The following is a 23,198-nucleotide window of genomic DNA, read 5'->3' as shown; positions in this document are numbered from 1 at the left end:
AAATCAAATGTCTTCATTTAACTAATTGGGTGATTAATCTAAATTTCATTAAAATTTCAAAATTAGCAATTTCTTAGATAAAATTAAAAATATTAATATTTTATGTTAGAAATATATATATACATATATACATATATACATATATACATATATACATATATATAAACTTTCTTTTCGATTCATCAATGAAGATGATGCCTTTAGGAACCTTGATTTTTAATAAAGTTTTTCTTTTTTTTGAATTTTATGTATTTTTAAAAGGAAATATTTATTTTATTATTTTTTATAATTTTAGCCCTTAGACAACTTTTTTAAATTTAACAATATGCCATTTTTCATGTGCTTTAAAAATAATTTAAAATTCAGGTTTTTATTTTTTTAAAATTTTCGGTTTTGTTATAAAATAAAAGAGATAAAAGAATAAAGAATAAAGAATATAGAAGAGCAAATAGAGAGAATGTATTTTATTGATCTATTGGGATGATTATAATACTTTATCAGAGTCTCTATTTATAGGCATAATACATTAAAACTTTATCTTGATCATAATGGACATCCTTAATAAGATATTCATAACACTCCCCTTTTGATGTCCATTGATAAATAATGTGTCTCGTTAAAACTTTATTAGGAAAAGCCCTTTGGGATAAAAACCTAACGAAGGAAAAAAAAGAGTACATAATCTATAATAAGCATAATATGCTGCCTCATTAAAAATCTTATCAAGAAAACCCAACGGGACAAAACCTTGATTAAGGGAAAAAGAGTGTGTAATAGCCCGTTTTTCAGTAGTGTCAAAAATAGTGGTTTCAGGGCCACCAAATCCGATAGGTAAGTTCGTAAATATTATTATTTAATATTATAAGTCAAACATGGTGTTAAAAAGGTTTTTGATTTGATAACTTATGTTATATAAGTGATTTATTAAGTTCAAGTGGTATGACCTTAAGATCAAGTGGTTTTAGAATTTGAGGTATTAGGACCTCATTTCTATAAACCAAGTTGTAAATATTTTTAAAAATATTTGCAGAGTGTCATTAAGGTGGTATTAAATTTTAGTTGAAAATTTTTACGCTTGACGATAATTGATTAAAAGGACTAAATTATAAAGTTATAAAATTTAATCACTATTTGATTTAAGTGATTAAATGGTTAATTGAATAAAGAAAAAGGAATTAAATGATAATTGAACAATTCAAGGTGTTATTGGACAATAATGGACATGAGTTTGATGTTTTATTTAATTGTTAACTAAGGTTAACATGATAATTTGATAATTACATTAAAATAAATAAAACAAAAGTTTTTATCATCTTTTTTCAAAGCTTCATTACCGATTGAAAATGAGGGAAAAAGTCATTTTTTTTAGCTTGTAGGTTTCAGCAACTTCATAAGCTAAATTGGTATGTGATTTTAGCCTCGTTTTTTGTAATTTTTATATTTTTGAGATCGTTGCAACTAGGTCCAGTTAGTTTGTACCTTCGATTTTGAAATTGTTAAAGATTTTGAATGTTTCCATTGATTAACCTTGTAATTTTAGATGTTAATTGATGAATTTTAAATATTAGTTGTGATTTAGAAGTATATTATTAAGTGATTTTTGATGAATTTATCAATCAGGGGCTAAATTGTTGAAATAATAATAGTACAAGGATTTGATGTGAAATTATTACAAATATGGGCTGATATGGTGCCATGAATATTCGGCTGTTATAAATTGGCATTAAAAATGGTTAATTTTCATGTTTTGGGCTCAGGGACTAAATTGAATAAAAGTAAAACTTTAGGGGTAATTTTGTAAAAAAATAAAAATGAATAAATTGCATAAAATGAATTTTTTATTTTCTAAATTAATAGATTGAATGAAATTATTAATTTATATCAAAATCAAGTGGAAAATCAAAGAGAATGAAAAATTACCAAAATGCCCCTGTACTTTGTCATTTCTACAAACTTGCCAGGTAAGTTCGTATGAATTGTATTTTGTATAATTTTGATTAAATTGAATGTTAATATGTGATTATATTGTGATTAAATCAATATATATGTTAGTATGCAATTTATCTTGTAATGAAACGATGAAAATTCAACGACGTACGATGACTACTGAGCCCCGTTTGAACATTAGGAATTCGTAGGATACAAATGACATCTCATTAGGACTTAAATGATTCGGGTGCTCGTATTGAACGTCCTACTGATGGTTAAGGCCCAGCATGTGTTGTAGATACTCCATAGCTTGTGTGAGCAGCATTATATAGCTATGTTTCGACCTACAGCTCATGTAAGTAGGCCCATTTTCACAGCTCGTGTGAGCATATATGTACAAGAATTGACGAATTAAAGTTGTATGAGTTAGCACACTTTGTGTGAGCTATCTCGGGTATCCAACGGTATTCTAAACGGTTCAACGGGCATGATCTAAAAGGAAATGGTAACAGTTCGATATGAACTAAGACATGTTCACATATGAATTGCATTGAATTGGTGATACATGGATCATATTTTACATGTTTAAATATTGTGATCATCCATGAGTAAATTGCCTAAGCCTTATGCTTATATTGCTAACATGTTGGTCAAGCTATTGGATGGATTGTATTATGCTTACTTATAAGTTATGCATTGAGATGTAAGTGCCCAAATGGAAATATGCTTGTTTTCATGAAAGAGTGGAAAGGTTTAAATTATGTAACTTATTATGAAATGGTTTATCATGTGGTTAATTTCAAAAGAATTATGCTTAAATGCACTAGCTTGTGGCTATGGTTGATGATATGCTTTTGTCTTATGTGTTAATGATAGCGTGATTCGTAACAAGTAATAAATATTTATAATGAAGATCAAACCTAGAATAACTATTATCACGACAAAAAGGCAAGCGCACCTATCGAACAATAGTATAGTAACGGCAAGATCGGGATATCGTACCCAAGGAAACCAAAAGTACCAGTAATAACTATCTTTTTATTATCTAGCCTAGGAATAAAAGGATTTTTTTTATTAAACTAATTATCTAAACTAATTAACTAATTTAATTAAAGTGAAGAGAAAATTTAGAAAAAGACTTGAAGAGAAGCAATTGATAAAGACAACAACCAAGGAGGAATCCACCTAGATTTCACTTGTTATCTGACTTTGAACCGGACGATTTATTCACTTGACTTGATCCGTGAGACTCCCTAACCTATGTTATTATCCCTTTCGAGACTAATAACGTCTAACCCTCGATTTAATTAATCAAATTTCTTTCTTAATTAAAACCCTAGGAAGCGATAAATCACTCTATGGACTCCCATATTAGGTTTCACCCTAATTCGCAAAATCAGTAACCCTATTTCTAAGCGTTCGATCAACTCCGCTTAATTATGCCAAATCTACTCTTAGGGTGGTCTATTCCTCCTCTGCATAAGCACATCAAATCATGAATTAATACTCGGAATATTAACTCAAGCATTAAGAACACATAATTAAGAACAAATTAAGTATTTATCATACAGTTCAGATAATAATAACAAGATCCATCATAGGTTTTATCCCCCTTAGGTATCTAAGGGGTTTAGTTCATAATAAAATAAGAGTACATCTCAAAAATATAAAAATAATAAAACATGAAGAAAACTCTAAAACTGTAACACCTTTCGCCCGTATCCCTCGCCGGAACAGGGTTCGAGGTGCTACCAGATTTAAACTCATCCATTTATATAAAACCAGACCGTAAAAATTTTTGATCAATTTTAAACTTTTCATACACACGATATTATCCTTTAATCAGCTTACAAGGCCCAAAATATTCATGAGGCATTATTAAATATTTACCAATATCTTAGTCTTGTATCATTTACTTACTCAACTTTACAACCCTATACATGCCATAGACTCGAAACACTAAGATTTAATTACGCCGATAACGTAGACTTGACAATTTGATAATATCTCTGACGGCCTCCAACTCGAGCTAACCTGGCAACCCTAGGGAATATGGGAAAGAAAAGGGGAGTAAGCTTTACACTTAGTAAGTTCATAAGAAAACAATAAGCAACTCATTAACAAGTTTTATCAATGTTTACAACATAATCACAAATTCACTACAAGTTGTCTTCCTGAGCAATAGTCACTAAATTATTTATAACTAGAGCTACAAACTCCAAATCAGTTGACGTTAATTTTCCCTGAAAATAGACTCACATATCTTCCATCCATAAAATTTTCAGAATTTTAGGTTTGGCCAATCAATACCAGATTTTTCTTAAAGTTTTCCTGTTTCTTTGTTTGACTAATCGACCACTCTTCACTACTAATCAAATTTCTCATTGTACAGAATTCAAAATATGTTCTATTTGATTTCATTTGAAACTAGACTCATTAAGGAGTCTAAGCATATAAATTTTATCTTATAACCATTTTTGTACAAATTATAATGATTTTCTAAAAAGCGAGCAGGGGACCCCAAAGTCATTTGACTCTATCCCACGCCACTTCAAATATCTCATTATCAGCAATTCTTTTGCTTACGGTTTCTTTTATAAGAAACTAGACTCATTAAACTTTAATTACATAATTTATTCAGCTTCTAACTCAACTCCAAAATATATGGTGATTTTCCAAAATCACGTTATCTTCTGCTATCCCAAGCAGATTTATTACAAATTTACTCTTTCACACATTCTTTGCATTCACATTATTTAAACATGTATATCACCAATAAATTTCATCACATATCTATAATTTCACTCAAGCATAATCTCAATACAATACATCATGCTCAATGATTCGCACACAACCGCTCAAATTAGCAATTATAAGATGATTCCGCATATAGTCCACCCTTATCGATAATTTACGATGGTTTTGCCCTTACTCACATATATGACATAGGCATTTTCACCTATGCTTCTCATTTCACACTCATGATTCAATTCCAATCGATCTAACATGCATAAGAATATATCACATACCGCCAACTTAATGCATTGAACAAATTCAATTGTTGATTTAACACAAGGTCTCATAGTCTTAGACTTTTATCAAATCACCGCATTTAGCCTACTAGGTTTTAAACCCGATAATATTATTCACCGACTTAAAGCTTGCTAGGCTCAAAGCCCAAATATCACCATTATAAAGTCGTCTCATAAACAATTCATATAATATAGCATGTATACTGCTCACTTTGCTCTATTTAATCATTCAATCACAATTATAATTTCCTTTGAATCATTCGATATTTTGCACACTAAGTGTCATTCTCAATATCTCGCACACTATGTGCCATTCTCAATATTTCGTATAATCGAGTACCATATTTGATTGCCCACACACTAAGTGCCACATTTTGTCGATATGTCGCCGACATTAAAATATTCACGTATATACAATTTATACAATATTAAAGCATTAGAAACATCGGTTTAACAATGCTTATTGCATACTTAACTTACTCCGGCTAAATTGTAGAGATACCAAAGTTCGAGGGCATTTTGGTAATTTTATCATTTTCTCGATTTTCCACCGATCTTGATCTAAATTAATAATATCATTCAGTATATTAATTTAGACATTAAAACATCTCATTTCATACAATTTGGTCATTTTGTCATTTTTACAAAATTACCCCTAAAGTTTTACTTTTATTCATTTTAGTCCCTGAGCTCAAAACATGCAAATTAACCATTTTTAACCATAATTAAGCTTAGCCAAATGTTCATGGTATCAAAACAGTCCATAATTCACTTTATGGAAAAATTATAATTTTGCCCCTAATATTTCAACTTCTTTACAATTTAGTCCCTATATCATAAAAATGCAAATTCATGAAATTGAGTAAAATTCTACTATAGACGAATATCACTAGTGTCTCTAGCAGCCCACACATTTCAGTTATTTGACATTTTAACCACAAATTTTTCACATTTATCAATTTAGCCCTTAATTGTCAATTTCACAAAAATTCACTTAACAAAAAGTGTTTAACTATCAATAGGGACTCATATTCTTCCATTAAACTTCAAAGCCCTATTATAATCATCAATGGAAAATATCAAACTATTCAATGGTTTTGCAAAATAGTCCCCTCATTAGATAGATTAAGCAACAACGATCCCGAAAATATAAAAATAATTAAAAACGAGACTAGAAATGCCTACCATGCATTAGCTGAAAGTTGGAAGCTTCTTCCATGGCTTCTCAAGCCTTCATATTCGGCTGGTAAAAAGAGAATGAAAAAGATGACACCTTGATTCTTTTATTATATTCATTTTATTATTATTTTTAACCAATTTACAATATTAACCTTTATACACTTTATTTATTACACCAAATGCCAAGCCATCATATCCCACTATCTCTTTAATGGGCTAATTACCAAATAAGGACTTCTACTTTTAAGTTCTATATCTATTTAATACCTTTAGTTATAGAACACAACTTTTGCACTTTACACAATTTAGTCCTTTTTGTTTAATTAACTATCGAAACGATAAAATTTTTCAACGAAACTTTAATACCATCTTATTGCCACTACGTAAATATTTATAAAAATATTTATGACTCGGTTTATAGAAACAAGGTCCCGATACCTCATTTTCTAAACCCATTTGACCTTAGGGTCATACCACTTGAACTTAATAAATCGCTTATAAAACAAAAATCACAATATCAAAAACATTTTTAAAATCACAATTAACTTGTAAATATTAAATATAATATTTACCAACCTACTCGTTCGGATTCGGTGGCCCCGAAACCACTGTTCCGATCAACCCTAAAAAAATGGGCTGTTATAAAAACCCCTGAAGGAATTCCGAGAGAGATCTTCAGTCTTGGAGTAGCTCCAGCTTTTGGGATGGATCATCTGGCTTCCTTCAAGTAATTCCCGGCTCGTGGTTACAGATTCGTAAAAGTTCTGGAAAAAGCCTCCTCTCTGGGTCATACTTAGGGTGTTTATATAGGCTTTGGATTGGCTTTCTTCCTCCCTAAGTACCCTTTTCCGTGTACAATACAACTCTTTGAAAAAAGGGACATGCTCGTGTGCCACGGCCGTGTGACGTAATTGCTAGGCCATGTTCGATCCTTTAAATTACCACGACCGTGTGGGCTCAATGGCCAGGCCGTGTGAATCGTGTAAACCTTGGTCGACACCCCCGAAGGCCACGGGTGTGTGAAATGCCCGTGTGGCAAGGCTTAGGCCGTGTGATCTTCTCGATTTGGTTCGTTTTGTCTCTTTTTAGCTCGTTTTTGGCTCCTTTTGACTCTTGGTTCTCTCCTGAGTACAAAACATGAAATAACCGGATTAAGAGAACCAAAATCCACAAATCTAGTAGTAAACATCCATAAATATGCTAAGTATTTGGGGTAAAACTATGTATAATTAGGCGTTTATCAAATACCCCCACACTTAAGCATTTGCTTGTCCTCAAGCAAAACTTTCATTTACTGCTAGAATTCATTCTTTTCAATCACATGATCAGTATTGGTAATGTTACAAACTATTCCACGGAAAATCATACAGTGAGAATTTAACTATAGGGGCATTAAAAGCCTCAAACAATCTAAATCGGATATTTTGACAATAAAATTATAAGTAATCTCATTCCTCTCAGTAATTAACTTTAGTCCTAAATATACAAGAGATGACATCCTCACTAAAGATTCACTTAAATCACTTAAAGTGTTTAAAGTTCAAGATTAAGCACTCAATTGTCTAACATGAAAAGTTATTACCATAGCCTTGCATGAAAATAAAATCTCCATCAATTGTAAATGATATGATACACTAATCAAAAGGTCTTTGCATGGTTGTAATGGGGTTTAGGTTACAGGTATGGATACAAGCTAAAGAACAGGGGTTAGAATCGAGATAATTTCAATATGTTATCCCACTATCAAAAACTTAATTACTGAACCACAAACAAATATCTAGAACTATTTTATATGAGTTCATGACAACTTTAGCTTGCTGAGAATTACATTTTTTTAAAGAACAAATCAAGTCAATACAATACAAAAATCATACTTCATGATTCAGTAACAAAAAATGGGAACATAGTGAAGTAATAATATTAAATTTAATCTCGATAAAATGGTAAATTAAGTAAGAGGATTTTAATAATAATGGGCTAATAAGTCAATGATAAGAGTTAATCAATAAATAAAAAAAGTTAGTAGGCTCAAAAGGGGTTCGCTAAGAGTTTAATTATGTGGGAAGGATTTTTATGAAGTAAATGGGTTAAATCCTAAGTGCCTTTATCATCTCAGTATATCAAATCATACGTGTGATCTCAATATGTATAATCGAAGCAAGTTCTAGAATAACAGTTCAATATTGACACACTCAAACCATAAAAGAAGTGAGCAAGAAAGAAAGCTATATGCTCAAAAGGCTAAAAAATCTCACCAAAAATTTGGGTTTTTGATGTCATTTCTGTATACTTAGGATTTCAAGATAATACCTCAATTTAGGAGAAATAGTCTAAAAATTTTGTTTCTCAAAATATCAACTTATCATGCTCGATTCTTTAAGGTCCTATAATCAAATAATCATGCATAATTCCCTTGGTCTAATTCACGACATATCAACAATAATTATAGATCAATTAGAATTCATTCTATCAATATTATGAGAAAATCACTTAAGTACAAGACCAAATTCAGGGATTTGAGAATAATGCAAAAAGTTAGGTTTCATGTTCACCCCCCACACTTAGGATGTACATTGCCCTCAATGTACAGAGATAGATTATTCAAAATAAAGAAAATCATAAGAGGAAAGGAGGTGAAACTCCCTGTTATATGGATATGGAGCTTAATTCTGAGCATGGAGTGTTCGGGGAAAGTGGTAGTTGCCATTGTTCTTGGCTAGATGAAGAAATTGGGTCATTGAACATGGCACTCGTGAGGTATTGTTTCCCTTTTGTTTCCTCATTCCGTAAAATATTCCTAGCAGCTTTGCTTGGAAGTCTGTAGAATCATGAAGAGCTTATTAAAAGTTGGTGTGGAAGAGAGCGTAATGGAATTACTTGTTAGAAATACCAAAAAATGGAAAAAAGTAAAATTTACTAATATAGATATGTCTTTCAAAATAAAATAATAAAATTGAAATGAAAATAAAAATCAAAAGAAAAAGTAAAAAAAATAAGATTAAATAAAAAATAGGAGGATTCAATAATCCTCGTCGGTGGGGCCCTCAGGTGGTGGTGCTAGAGTGGCGATGTGAAAGTGCTGGCACAGCTGTTGCATCATGGCCTGCATATCGTCCATCTGTCGGTCCCATCACTGATCTCGCTCGTGAATCATCTCTAACTGCGTAGTGCAATACTGCTCGAAGTGGTAGAGTCGGTCGGAAAGATGTGCCAATGAAGCAGCCGTATGAACTAGTCGTTCCCTAAGTGGCGCGGTGGAAGGCTCCTCATACTGTGGGGGAACATCATCAGGGATGTCCTCAAGATCCTCCTCGTCAATGGCATGCGAGAGACTGAGATCGAGGAGGATCGGTCCCACGCCGTCGGCCGATCATCCTCATGTGTAACATAGTTGTGATACCCTGTGGGGACATCTGACCTATCAGGGTAAGCGCTGATGACTGGGCCGCGGTGTTGAGGAGGCCGAAGTGTCTGGCAAGGTACATTACGTAGGGGCCGATAGAGATCACTCTCTTCCTATGCCGCTCGGTCTGATGGAGAATGGCAAAGCAATGAAGTAGGCCAAGTCAGTCACGTGTGCATTCGCATGCACCATAAATAGTAGGCATCGTGGGTGTTGACAACGCCGGTGCTCTCTCTCCTTCAGGTCAAGGTGTGTGCCAATATGGCATGGAGATATTATAGGGAAGGGAGGAGAGCTGAGGCCTTCAAGCGGCTGGGGTCGTAGGTGGAAGAGAGTGGTGCCAAAGCCTTCCAGCATAATGAGGGGGGGATATGGATATTGCGTGGTAGTGCATTCATGTCCTCCTCCTCCATAAACTCATCGGTGTAAAGTCCCAGAGCAACTCCAAACTCTGGGACACTCATCGCACGAACTAGACCGTCTAATCGGAAGTGAATAGTACCTGGGTCGTCATTGTTCTTTATCACCACCTGTAAATGAAAAGTAGAGCATAATTCTAAAGTTAGCTCTAAATAAGTGGGCTCGGTAATAGTGAAGAACCATTCCCATGGGTCTGTGGATAGGAGGGCGTAGATGGCATCAGCGAGTTGGACTTGCTCTACGGTAGCCCAGTCGATGCAGCGACCTGTGGTGATGTGTCGTGCGCGTAGTATTTGAAATAGCTCCTCTTATGAAGCTTGCGGAAATTCAAGGAACGGGTGCCGAACTTCGGCTGTAGCACGTACCGAGAAAGAACCCGGTCCTCTACGTCTCTTTGAGGAAGGGACCGTGGCCTTCTTGCCTCTTGATGACGACATAATGTACCTGAAAATACATGAGCATTGATAGAATCCAAGATACATTAGTAATTAAGCAATAGGCCTAAAATTAGTATAAGCTATTTAGTAGCTTAAACAAGTCAAATATATAAAATTCTAAATCAAATTCCTAACTTGTCTAAAACATATTTGTAATAGTAATATCTATGCAAAGCATGTAGAATACTAATGTAGCAACATAAATTGGAAAAATAAGGTTGAGAAAGTGAACCAAAGGCTGTTGTAAGGTGGTGCACGGGCGTGTGGTGACGATCATGGGCGTGTGACGCGGAGAGGAAGCTGTGTGGTGGGAAAATGGAGGGTATAAGGAGGGGAAAATGGGGATTAATGTAAGGGGAGTAGATTTGAGGGTGGTTTGGGGGTTGGGGAAGTGAGAATCTAGGGAATGGTGGCCGGAATAGGGATTAGGGGTTGGGGGAGGGTAGATTTCGGCTAGGGTTTTGAAAGGAGGAAGAAGATGAACAGTGGTTTGTTTATATAGGGGAGGGTCACACGGCCTAGGGCCACGCCCGTGTACTTTAAGGTTGAGCTCTTGTTTTCCAAATTTTGCGAGTTAGGTCATGCCCGGATACTATTACACGCCCGTGTGTCTTGGGCGTGTGTCAAACACGGCCATGTCACACGGCCGTGCCTAGCTTTGTTCGCTTCTCCCACGCCCGTGTTTTATGGTAGCACGCCTGTGTATTATTGTACACGGCTGAATGGCACGGGCGTGTCGCACACCCGTGTCGAAGAAACAGAATTGAACTTTGTCCCTGGCACGCCCATGGTTTTCTATCCCCACACTCGTGTTTTTCCTATCAAGTTCACCCACGGTCATGTTGCACGGCTGTGGGGATTTATCGCACATCGTGTTTTGGGGAAATCATGTCCTGCTTCAACACGGTCGTATCGCACAGCCGTGTCTCTTCCCCTGTTTGGCCACGGCTTTAGGCACACCCATGTGCCTGGCTGTGTGTGTTGAAACACTTTGCAATTCAAAGACTAAGTTAATTGATTCGAAGTGTGAGAAGTTAAAAATAAAGAAATCAAAATATGTTAGTGCTCGGGTTGCCTCCCGAGAAGCGCTTATTTATAGTCTAAGCTCGACTTACCTCTCCGTTGGTTTATCATGGTGGTTTGAGGAGTTCATACTCCTCGTTTCTGCTGTCAATCTTAAAATAAGGTTTTAATCGGGTGTTGTTTACCTTAAAAGTGCCAAACTTGAGATGACTCACCTCAACCGTACTGAATGGGAAAATACTGAGTACCGTAAGAGGGATTTCCTCATTTGATGTGGTAGTGACAATGTGGGGATCTGCGGCATCCAGTAAGACTTTATCGCTAACCTGAAGTTGATTAGGAGAGGTATCGGGCTTGTTTTGGCATAGTTTCGGTTTATCACGTGTTCTCGATTTGTGTGCTTGCTGTAACACCCCTTACCCGTTACCGTCGCCGGAACAGGATACAAGGTATTACCAGAACATAACACATACCATTAAACATAACCTAAATATAAATATGTCATCCAATTTGATAGTGCATCGTATAATATATGTCTTGAACAATATTAGCCAACTTTAATGGCTTGTACAAATTAGCTGGTCGAAAATCAGAACTAATATTTTAAACCTAGACAAATATGGCACGTAACAAAATAATTAAGCCTACTATACATGCCATAATTCAAAACGTTTAGTTCAAATACCCTAAAGTATGATAGTGCGGATAGATCTTCACGATCCTTAACTCCCGAGCAAGCGAAAAACACTATAAGACAAAAGAGAGAAACAAAGTAAGCTTATAGCTTAGTAAGTAAGTATGTAAATACTAATTAAAAAAATCTAACATGTTTACACAACAATTCAAGTATATCTACTTTAACTTCACTATTCATTCCACTTTGATTAAGCTGTCTCTGCTGCGTCATATTCACTAAATAAATCATAACTCGAGTTACAAAACTCGAAATTCAAATCCGTAAAATTTCCTGAATCTAGACTCATAAATCTTTTTGCTAATTTTTTCTATAATTTTGGTTCAGCCGATTAGTACAGTTTATTAGTTAAAGTTTCCCTATTACACAGCTTGACTGATCTGACCTCTGTTCACTACAAATTGAATTTCTCTCAGTACACAATTCAAACAACCCTGAAGTCTGTTTCATTTAAAACTAGTCTCAATAAGGAATTTAGGCATGTAAACTATATTTCTTAATTTGCTTTGTACAATTTTTAATGATTTTTCAAAGTTGGAACAGGGGATCACGTATTCATCCTGAGCAAGTCACATACAATTGTAAATATCTCAAAATATAGAATTCCTTTGCTTGCTCTGTTTCTTTTATATGAAAGTAGACTCATTAAACTTTAATTTCACATCTCATTCAACCTCTAATTATATTCCTCCTATTTTTGGTGATTTTTCAAAATCACGTCACTGCTACCATCTAAAAACAGTTTTAATGCTAATTTCACTCTTTCACACATTCTTTATGCTAACCTCATTTTATCTTATATATGTATATACCACAAATCATTTTCACCACATTTCATTCACCACAAGTGTAGGTCCAAACCACAATATCACCACAAAACCATCCCGTTGAACAATTCGGATCAATCCTCGATATTTAATGGTTTCAAACACAGCCCACCATCATACTTCGCTTAGTTCGGCTCTCTTGTACACATGGTGAACACTTAGTACCACTCATGCGACCCAACCGATTTGTCTCGTAGCTCTCTTGTCTACATGGTGTCCTTCACTTGGAATCACGCATGCACCTAGCTACATTTATCTTTCACGTAGCTCTCTTGTCTACATGGTGTCCTTCACTTGGAATCACGCATGCGACCTAGCTACATTTATCTTTCACGTAGCTCTCTTGTCTACATGGGATACATCTCGTATCACACATGTGACCTAGCTACTACAGGGTGTCTCGTAGCTTTCTTGTACACATGATGTGCACTCAGATCATACATGTGACCTAGCTACGCCCTCTATTTCATTCGATCTCTCCTAATGTTCAACCGGATCTCTCTCTATATTTATTTCCATTCTTCCAATAGTCGATTTATATTTTAACATCAGCTAGTATATTTATATAATAGGCTGAAATATAAGAATGTACATGAAATTATTGTAATATTTACATACAAACTTACCTTGGTGCAAAATGTGGAAATTTTGCAATTTAGTCCAAAACTTTTTCCTTCCCCTGCTCGAGATCAATTCGCGTCTTTCTTGATCTATAATAACACATTTAGCTCATTTAATACTCATACTATTTATTTCAATCCAAAATCACATCATGGAAAAATTACATTTTGCCCCTAACTTTTCAAAATTACAATTTTGCCCCTAGGCTCGGAATTTAATTTCAGCCCTTATTCTTATATTTTATGATATGCTGAACATTTTCTCTTCTACAACAACATCAAATTCTCACTCTATCATATAGTTATGAACAATAGGTATTTTTACCGATTATGCTGCTTTTACTCGCTTTCACTTAAAACCGAGTAGCACAAGTTATTTAACATAATTTAAAACCTCATATTCTATCATAAAACATCAAAATACACAAATTTCACCTATGGGTATTTTTCCAAATGTGAACCCTAGGTTAAATTATTACTAGCATAAGCTTAATCGAGCTTCCGGATTCCAAAAACGTAAAGAACATTAAAAGCGGGCTTGGAATCACTTACTATGGAGCTTGAAAATTGAAGAAACCCTAGATATGGAGAGAGGGAGAATTCGCAGCAACTAAGGAGGATGATGATCAATTTTGTGTTATTTTTCCCATTTTATTTCATTTAATATCCAAATGACCAAAATGCCCTCCTTACTAAACTTTCAAAAATTCCTTCCATGTCCTAATTTTGTCCATGAACTTAAAATTGGTCAAATTGCTATTTAAGACCTCCTAATTAATATTCCAAAACAATTTCATACTAAAACTTCGGGATGCAAATTTTGCAACTTATTCGATTTAGTCCCTACCTTCAATTTAAGCACTTTAGGCATAGAATTTCATCACGAAATTTTCACACAATCATGCAATCATATCATAAACCCCAAAATAATTATAAAACAATTATTTCTATCTCGAATTTGTGGTCACGAAACCACTATTCCGATTAGGCCCTAATTCGGGTTGTCACACTTGCCATTCATCTAGCTCCTCTATTTGAAGCCTTCGTTCCTCATAGGTGTCTTTGTTCTCTACATGATAATAGTGCACTGTCTCCGTTGTCTTGGTTCGAGGGGGTTCCTGCAAGGATGATTGAGTATTAGTTTTATCATCGATAGGTTTTATAGCGTTAGCTTGAGTTTTAGAGGTTTTTACTGAGTCACGTGCTTGAAGTGTTACCGCGTCATCACCTGCACGAAGTGTTAGCTCTCCTGTGCCTACATTAATAATGGTTCTAGCAGTTGCTAAAAAGGGTCGTCCTAAAATTAAATGTACCTCGTTATCCTCATCCATATCTAAGACGACAAAGTTTATTGGGTAAATAAACTTATCAATTTTAACGAGAACATCTCCAATAATACCCTTAGGAAATCTAACTGTTTTGTCAGCCAATTGTATGCTCATCCTAGTCTGTTTGGGTTTACCGAGACCGAGTTGTTTAAACATTTTATAGGGCATAACATTTATACTTTCCCCTAGATCAGTTAAAGCATTATTCATAAATAAACTACCAATTAAGCAAGGAATTGTCAAACTCCCTGGATCTTTCAATTTGTTAGGTAGCTTATTCTTTAGAATAGCTGAGCAGACTGCATTGAGTTTCACATGCGATGTAGCGTCTAATTTCCTTTTATTGCTCAGAATTCCTTTAAGAATTTTGTTGAGTTGGGCATCTGTGAAAGAACTTCAATAAAGGGTAAGTTAATATGTAATTTCTTTAAGAGTTTGACAAACTTACCGAATTGTTCTTCTGTTCTGTCTTTCGCCATCTCTTTAGGATATGGCACACAAGGTTCATGATTCGTACTTACTGTTTGGGATCATTATTGTTTACCTCTTCTCGTCGTTTGTTCATCGCGTTGTTTTGTTGTATTTCTGGCTCGGGTGCAATGAGTCCGTCCTTATTTTGACTGCTAATTGCATTGAGGTGTTCCCTCGGATTAGGTTCAGTATTACTTGGTAAGTTACCTTGTGGTGTAACGCCCTAATTTTCCGGAATTCTGTGAATGTTGGCAAAATTTCATGCTTTGATTTTGTCATTTGTGAGTGAAATTATGAAATAGAACCTATGTGAAAATGTTTGAAAATGCTATAGGCTAAATTGAAGTGGCCAAATAAATAGGAGTGCAAAATAGGATGATTTGCATGACAAACCTCCCATTTTACATGAAGTGGCCAGCCATCATGTTGTTGTAGACAATATGAGCACTTGATATCCATAATTCATGGTACAAATTGATAATGGGTTAGGTAAATGTTCCATGATAATGGATTAGGTAAATATTCCATGATAATGGGTTAGGTAAATGTTCCATGATAATGGTTTAGGTAAATGTTCCATGATGGGCATTTCATGTCTTTTGTATTAAAGAATTAAATGGATGAAATATGAAATTTCATTAAAAGAAAAAGGGGTGAAAAGAACAAAGTTTTGTCCATCTTTGTTCATCATAGCCGAAAGTTAGAGAAGAGAAAGGAGAGGAGAAAGCTCTTGAATGTTTGGTCACTTGGGGAAGAAAATTGAAGGTAAGTTCATGGTAGTTTGCTTCTATCTTGATGTTCATGAGTTCTTCTTGATTCTACCTTAACTCTTGAAGCATATTTTGGTTTTTGGTTGTGTTGTGAGCATTTGGTCATGAATTAAAATGAAGGAAATGGTTGTTGTTTCATGTTCTTTTGATGAAAAATGGAAGATAGGTGAAGTTGAGCCAAACAAATGAACATGCATGTGCCTTTGATGCTAAAGGGAAAAATCGGCTAACATGTTGTGCTTTAAAATGATGAAATGGAGATTATACTTAAGTAAAATCATAGATATGTGATGATTGATTGGTGATATACATGTTTAAATAACATGCATGCAAGTTAGGTGTGAAGGAGTGAATTTGGTAATAAATCTGCTTGGGACAGCAGCAGTCGTGACTTTAGAAAATCACCATAAATTGTGGGAGATGAATTAGAAGCTGAATAAATTATGTAATTAAAACTATTTGAGTCTAGTTTCAAATGAAATAAACGAGAACATATTTTGAATTCTGTACAATGAGAAATTTGATTCGTAATGAAGAGTGGTCAGATTAGTCAAACAGTGAAACATGCAAAACTTTGAGAAAAATATGGTATTGATTGGCCAAACCAAAAATTCTGAAAATTTTATGGATATAAGATATATGAGTCTATTTGCAGGGAAAATTAACAGAACTTGATTTGGAGTTTCGTAGCTCCAGTTATAAATGATTTAGTGACTGTTGCTCAGGAAGACAGCTTGCAGTGAAATTATGATTATGTGGTAAACATTGACAAAAATTTGTTAATAAGTTGCTTATTGATTTCTTATAAGCTTACTATGATCTGTAGGTGTGGTTAGCCGAATATTGTAAGGGGCTAATACATAGTTTGTATTTGAATAGTTAGATTAACGTGTTAGTAATCCAATTGTAGGCGGTTCGTGTGTGGATCTCGTCAGCATATCGTCACAAACAGGTGTGTAACTAACACCCTCTTTCTTAGTCTGGATCGGTAAAAGTCGAAAAGCCGAAATGCCGAAAACCAGTATTTTGTAGATTTGCGAGTGTGCAAATGCTCGTGAGGTAAATCGATTAATGTTTTTGATAAGCTGCAAAATTTGGACTGCAAAGTGCATGATTTTTGTGCCCTCGATATTTTTGGGCTTAATGGGCCAAAATTGGAATGATGGGTCAACGGCCCAATTCGGTAAGAAAATCGATGCACGTGATTCTCGTTAGTACGTGAAAAGTAGGAATATGCATGAAAACCCTAAAATAGATAAATTACTGAAATACCTTTAAAAGTGGAAAATTTACGGTTTACCCCTAGTAGATAAATTATCGAAATACCCCTAGGGTTAAATTGACCTAAATGCATGTTTGATCGTTGTTATTTATCGCATGCCATGTTGTTATTATCGATGCATGGGATTGGGATATTGATGGAGGAAGTATTGAAAGTGGCTTGTCCACGATCGGAGGCTTTGCCTCAATTTATCGTTAATCGAGTAGCAAGGCCGCAATCGTGGAGTGTTAATTTGGGTGGGTTGAGCTATTCCCACATGGAGTGTAGGACTGCACGGTGGAGTGTAGTGGTTGGTGGGTTGAGTAGTCTCCCCAAATGGGCTTGCATATGTTATTGATGTTGCATGTATTTTGAAATGGGCCTATGGGCCATACATTATCTGAATAAGGGCTAAGGCCTAGTTTATTGTAATATGAAAAGGGCTCTGGTCCAGTACCACTGTTACCTGAATGGGCTTAGGCCCAATAGGCTTGAGCTGACTTGGGCTTTGAATAGGTTTTCCTTACACACTGAGTTTCCCCAAACTCACCCCTTTTATTTTCATCCACACAGGAAATCCCCAACCATAGTGGGCTTGGAGCTGTGAGGGAATTCGAAATGGCCACCCGTTTTGAAAGTTTGGTTTTCTTCTGGTGAACTGGACATCCTATTATTTACGTTGAGGTTTGGGTTTTTAAATGTAATAAGGCCGCTTAATTATTTTTGATGGTTTTAATATGTATTACTAATATAGGTATTACTTATTTTAACTGTTGAAATTGGATAGCTTTAGGGCGCGTTTTCAAAAAAAAAAAAAACAACAATTGATTTCAAAATAACACGACAACAAGCAAAGCTTCCGCAATGAAAGTAATTTCCAAAATTAATCACTTTTCCTAAAAATGACTTAATCAAATTGGTTTCCTAGAAATATACATGACGTTAAGGTGTGGCAATGGCGGTGTGCATGTCAGGATTGGATCCGAAGGGAGCTTGGTACTTAAGTAGTCCGATAGACTCATCTCCTCTTTATGGTTTCCTACCGGTGCATGACTTCCATTCACTTTAACCTATAATGAAATTATCTTTAAAACACTAAGTAGGTTTTTTGGATCAACAATATAAAATGTTTTGAACGTTTCGATGTGGCATGTCGGATCCGGCCATAACGTCTGGGCCGGGTTTGGGGTGTTACATTTAGTGGTATCAGAGCCTAGGTTGTAACAACTCAGCTGTGGAATGGGTTTACAAAAACAAAGATTTTTGAAAGCGAAAATTTTATAAAGAATGTGAAAAACTCGATTTTCAAAATTTAGATATTTAGAAGGTGGTATTCCGAATCTCCGGCTCAAGTCTATAAGTATTCTGAATTTTTCTGAATATTTTCCTGAATTATCTGTCTGTACTGAAACCCTATTAGGATACTTTAGGTAGGATGATGCTGAAACCATATGAAAATCTGATAAGAGACTGAAACTGCAGCTAGACTTCGATTCTGCGAAAACAAACTCTGAACTACTGTTTGATTCATAAAACATCTGTAATAAACACTGGAATATTGAATCAATGCATAAAAATTCGTAATCAAGATAATACGATATGAGTACAAGAGCCGTTCGTGGAAGAGGCCATGGACGGGGCTGAGGAAGTGCTCGAGCGAGATCTTCGTCTTCGGGACATATGCCGGCGGTGGATGCACCGGTACCACCGGCAACAGAGGTAGAGTCTCATGACCGCGGTGTCGAGGATGATTCCCTGTCACAGGCAATGTTTCGTGTTCTGAAAAGTGTTGTTGGGGCAAGTACGGGCAATGGAGTTCGGGGATCTATTTCGAACAACTTGGGCTAATGAGCGGAGATCTTTAGGGCGTGTTCGGTATAGCCGAATGTGGCGGAATATTGGTTGGAGGCCACGAACGGATTATGGACAACTTGACCGCTCGAGGAGATTATGAGTGGGGTATCTGTACTAAGTCCTTTGGGTCACCTTGTTAGGGTAGACAAAGCGTATAGGGATGTACCCTTAGAAACTCAAGGTAGGATTTTCCCGGAGATCGATGGAGTTACTGCTCGAGAGTTTGATAACATTTTAGGAATGGACCGGCTTGTTAAGCATAAGGCGACCACGGATTGTGCCGCTAAACGAATGGTGTTAAGGACCACAAAGGATGAGGAGGTTATGGTGATAGGTGAGCGAAGGATTATTTGTCCAATGTGGTGTCGGCATTAAGAAATTTGAAAAGTGGATTCGGAAGGTTGTGAGGTCTATTTGGCATTTGTAAGTCGATCCAAGAGGAGAGACCGACGGTGGATAAGGTTAGGACCGTAAAGGATTTCCAAGATGTTTTTCCGGAGGAGCTTTCAGCATTGCCTCCGAACCGAGAAGTTGAGTTTGGAATAGATTTGTTGCCTGGAACAGCGCCCGTGTCCATCGCACCGTATAGGATGGCACCGAAGGAGTTAGTGGAGTTAAAGGCTCAAATTCAAGAGTTGTTGGATAGGGGCTTCATTAGGCCAAGCGTTTCTCCATGGAGAGCACCGGTGCTATTCGTGAAACAAGAAGGATGGTATGATGTGGATGTGCATTGATTATCGCCAGTTGAACAAACTGACGATTAAGAATAAGTATCCACTGCCAAGGATTGACGATCTGTTCGACCAGCTTAGAGGAGCTTCTGTATTTTCCAAGATCGACCTTCGATCTGGATATTATCAGTTAAAGGTCAAGAAGACAGATATCTAAAAGGCGGCATTCAGGACTCGGTATGGTCATTACGAGTTTCTGGTTATGCCATTTGGACCGACGAATGCTGCTGCAGCGTTTATGGATTTGATGAATCGTGTGTTCCAACCATTTTTAGATCAGTTCGTAGTCGTCTTTATTGATGATATCTGGTATATTCTCAAACCGGCGAAACATGATGAGCATCTTCAGATAGTGTCATGAGTGTTAAGGAGAAGAAACTCTTTGCGAAGTTCAGCAAGTGTGAATTTTGGTTGAGAGAGGTAACCTTCTTAGGACATGTGGTCTCTGCCGAAGGGATTAAGGTGGACCCTCGAAAGATTGAAGCAATTTTGGAGTGGAAGCCACCTAGGGCGGTGTCGAAATTTGAAGTTTCCTAGGGTTGGCGGGATACTCTGAAGGTTTGTGGAAGGTTTTTCGTGATGGCGCACCTCGACAAAACTCATAAGTAAAGGGGTACCGTTTGTATGGACTGAGACCCAGCAGGAGGCTTTTGAGAAGTTGAAGAAAGTTCTGACTGAAGCACCTGTGTTAATTCAGCCAGAGTCTGGGAAGGATTTTACTGTGTACAGTGACGCATCACATGTAGGCTTGGGCTGCATGTTAATGCAGGAGGGTAAGGTGGTTGCATATGCATCACGACAGCTTAAACCTCACGAAGGGAACTATCTTACTCATGATTTGGAGTTGGCGGCAGTGATATTTGCACTTAAGATTTGGAGACATGTACGGGGAGAGGTGTATTATATACACAGACCACAAGGGTCTTAAGTATTTGTTGACTCAGAAGGAGCTGAAGCTTAGGCAAAGGAGATGGATTGAATTGCTTAAGGATTATGACTGTTCGATCGAGTATCACCTAGGCAAGGCTAATGTGGTAGCCGATGCTCTAAGTCGTAGAACTGTATTTGATCTGAGAGCAATATTTGCTCGTCTGAGTCTGTATGATGATGGAGGTCTGTTGGCTGAGTTGCAAGTGAGGCCAATCTGGGTGGATCAGATTAAGGAAAAGTAGTTGAACGATAAGTCTTTGGTCGCTCGTTTCCAACAAGTTAAGGAAGGGGAAACTTCTGAGTTTGGGTTAAATGGCGAAGGAGTTTTGTGTTTCCGAGGAAGAATTTGTGTTCCGAAGGACTCTGATTTGAGGCAGACAATATTGAAGGAAGCTCATGGAGGACTTTGTGCCATGCGTCCTGGAGGGAACAAGTTGTATCACGACTTGCGAGAATTGTACTGGTGGCCTGGACTTAAACGAGAAGTAACGGAGTTTGTAGGGAAATGTCTGACATGCTAGCAAGTGAAAGCTGAGCATCAATTACCTTCTGGACTATTACAGCCAGTGAAGATACCACTTTGGAAGTGGGAGAGGCTAACCATGGACTTTGTGAGTGGGCTGCCCTTGACACCATCGAAGAAAGACTCGGTGTGGGTGATTGTGGATATGTGACAGCCCTAAATTGACCCTAGTCGAAAAGTGGTTTCTGGACCGCTAAACCGAGTCATAAAAATAATTAACCGTCATAGTTGATGCTCATTATATGTACATATGCATGTGTGAAAATTTCATGTTTGGATTTTGTTAGTTGTAAGTGAATTTTATCAAATAGGACTTGTGTGAGAAAATTTAGAAATGTGCTAGGCAAATGTAAAGTGGTCTATTAATGCATGTTGTGAAAATGACGGGTTTGCATGTCAATTTACCCAAAATTTAAGCATGGTGGCCGGCCATGCTATGCGTGGAAACATGTTGCAAACATGTTGGGTTAGTGGTTATGTTAGAAAGAATAAAATAATGAAAAAAAGGAATATGATGAAAACAAAGGAAAAAAAAAAGTGTCCATCCTTTCACATTTTTCTTCCTTGGCCTAATGTTCTAAGAAGAAGGGGGGGAGAGCTTGAGAAAATCAGCTATGGTGGTTTGCTAGACTAAGGTATGTTTGATGTTGTCCATGAGATTCATGCATGTTTTTAGTTGTTAGTTTGAGTTCTACCTAGCCCATGGTTTAAATCTTTGCTATGGGATGGAGATGATATTCGGCCATGGGTGTTGTCTTCTTGGTTGATGTTTGATGTTGTGGTGATGAGGCATGAAGATGAGTTAAGTTTCGGCTAAGGTGGATTTGTGTTGATGTCATTTGCATGCTAAGTGTGAAGCTTTGTAATGATACATGTGTATGGTGCTTTTGATGTTGTGAATGGAAGTAGTGGAAAAGTAAAAGAAAATTTATGTAGAAATGTGGTATATGTGGATTTGTAGGATGTTATAAATATATGTGAAGCCATGCTAGATTAGGAAGAATTCGGTCAAGTGTTCATGAGATGAAATGTTGTGTTTAGGTGAATTAAAGATGATAGTATAGTTGATATCATGTATACATGTATGCATATTCGGCCATCAAATTAAGAGCATAGGTGATGTTGAGTCTAAGCTTTGTACATTCGGCCATATATATATATGCATGTGTGATTGAATTATTGATAGTAGGGCGATAGCATATGGTTATTAGTCGAATAGCTCAAAAACATATGGTAGGAAGATAAGAATTAGTCATGTATCTCCTATGATATGAAATCATTAATATTTTGATATAAATATTTAGCAAGACAGTTAAACTAGTTAATTTGTTGATTAAGCTCAAGAAGTTAAAGGAGGAGAATCAAGCAAAGGCAAAGGAAAGGACATCGAGTAGCCGAAGTTAGAACCGTTTTACCCAACACAAGGTAAGTTGTTAAGCATATATTTTGTATTGATATAAATAATCATAATACCTATGTACTTATGCCGAATGGAATGATATATAAATGCATGAAGTGACAAAATTTATCGAGTGTAAAAAAAGAAGTGAGATGAATTGAGTTGCTGATTTTGGCACTAAGTGTGCGGGTATAAACATTTACTATAATGAGATTGGCACTAAGTGTGCGAGTTTAATTGTATAACACTAAGTGTGCGAGTTTGAATTGTATAGCACTAAGTGTGCGGGTTTGAATATTAAGCACTAAGTGTGCGGACTTATCAGTATATTTTCGAATAATCATTAACGTTAAGTGTGCGACTTTAT

The 23,198-nt window shown here is 36.1% G+C and overlaps 1 long non-coding RNA gene across 1 annotated transcript; it reads left to right on the top strand.

Annotated features, from left to right (window-relative positions):
• The first annotated feature begins 15,997 nt into the window (after positions 1-15,997).
• On the top strand, positions 15,998-18,173 carry LOC128296428 (uncharacterized). The gene is made up of 3 exons (XR_008287058.1): positions 15,998-16,128; positions 17,044-17,085; positions 17,968-18,173. It is a non-coding gene; the product is annotated as an uncharacterized LOC128296428 (long non-coding RNA).
• Positions 18,174-23,198: the final 5,025 nt, after the last annotated feature.

The sequence above is a fragment of the Gossypium arboreum genome, chromosome 1, assembly GCF_025698485.1.
Source record: "Gossypium arboreum isolate Shixiya-1 chromosome 1, ASM2569848v2, whole genome shotgun sequence".
Classification (NCBI taxonomy): domain Eukaryota; kingdom Viridiplantae; phylum Streptophyta; class Magnoliopsida; order Malvales; family Malvaceae; genus Gossypium; species Gossypium arboreum.
This window is presented reverse-complemented; position numbering and strand designations above follow the sequence as displayed.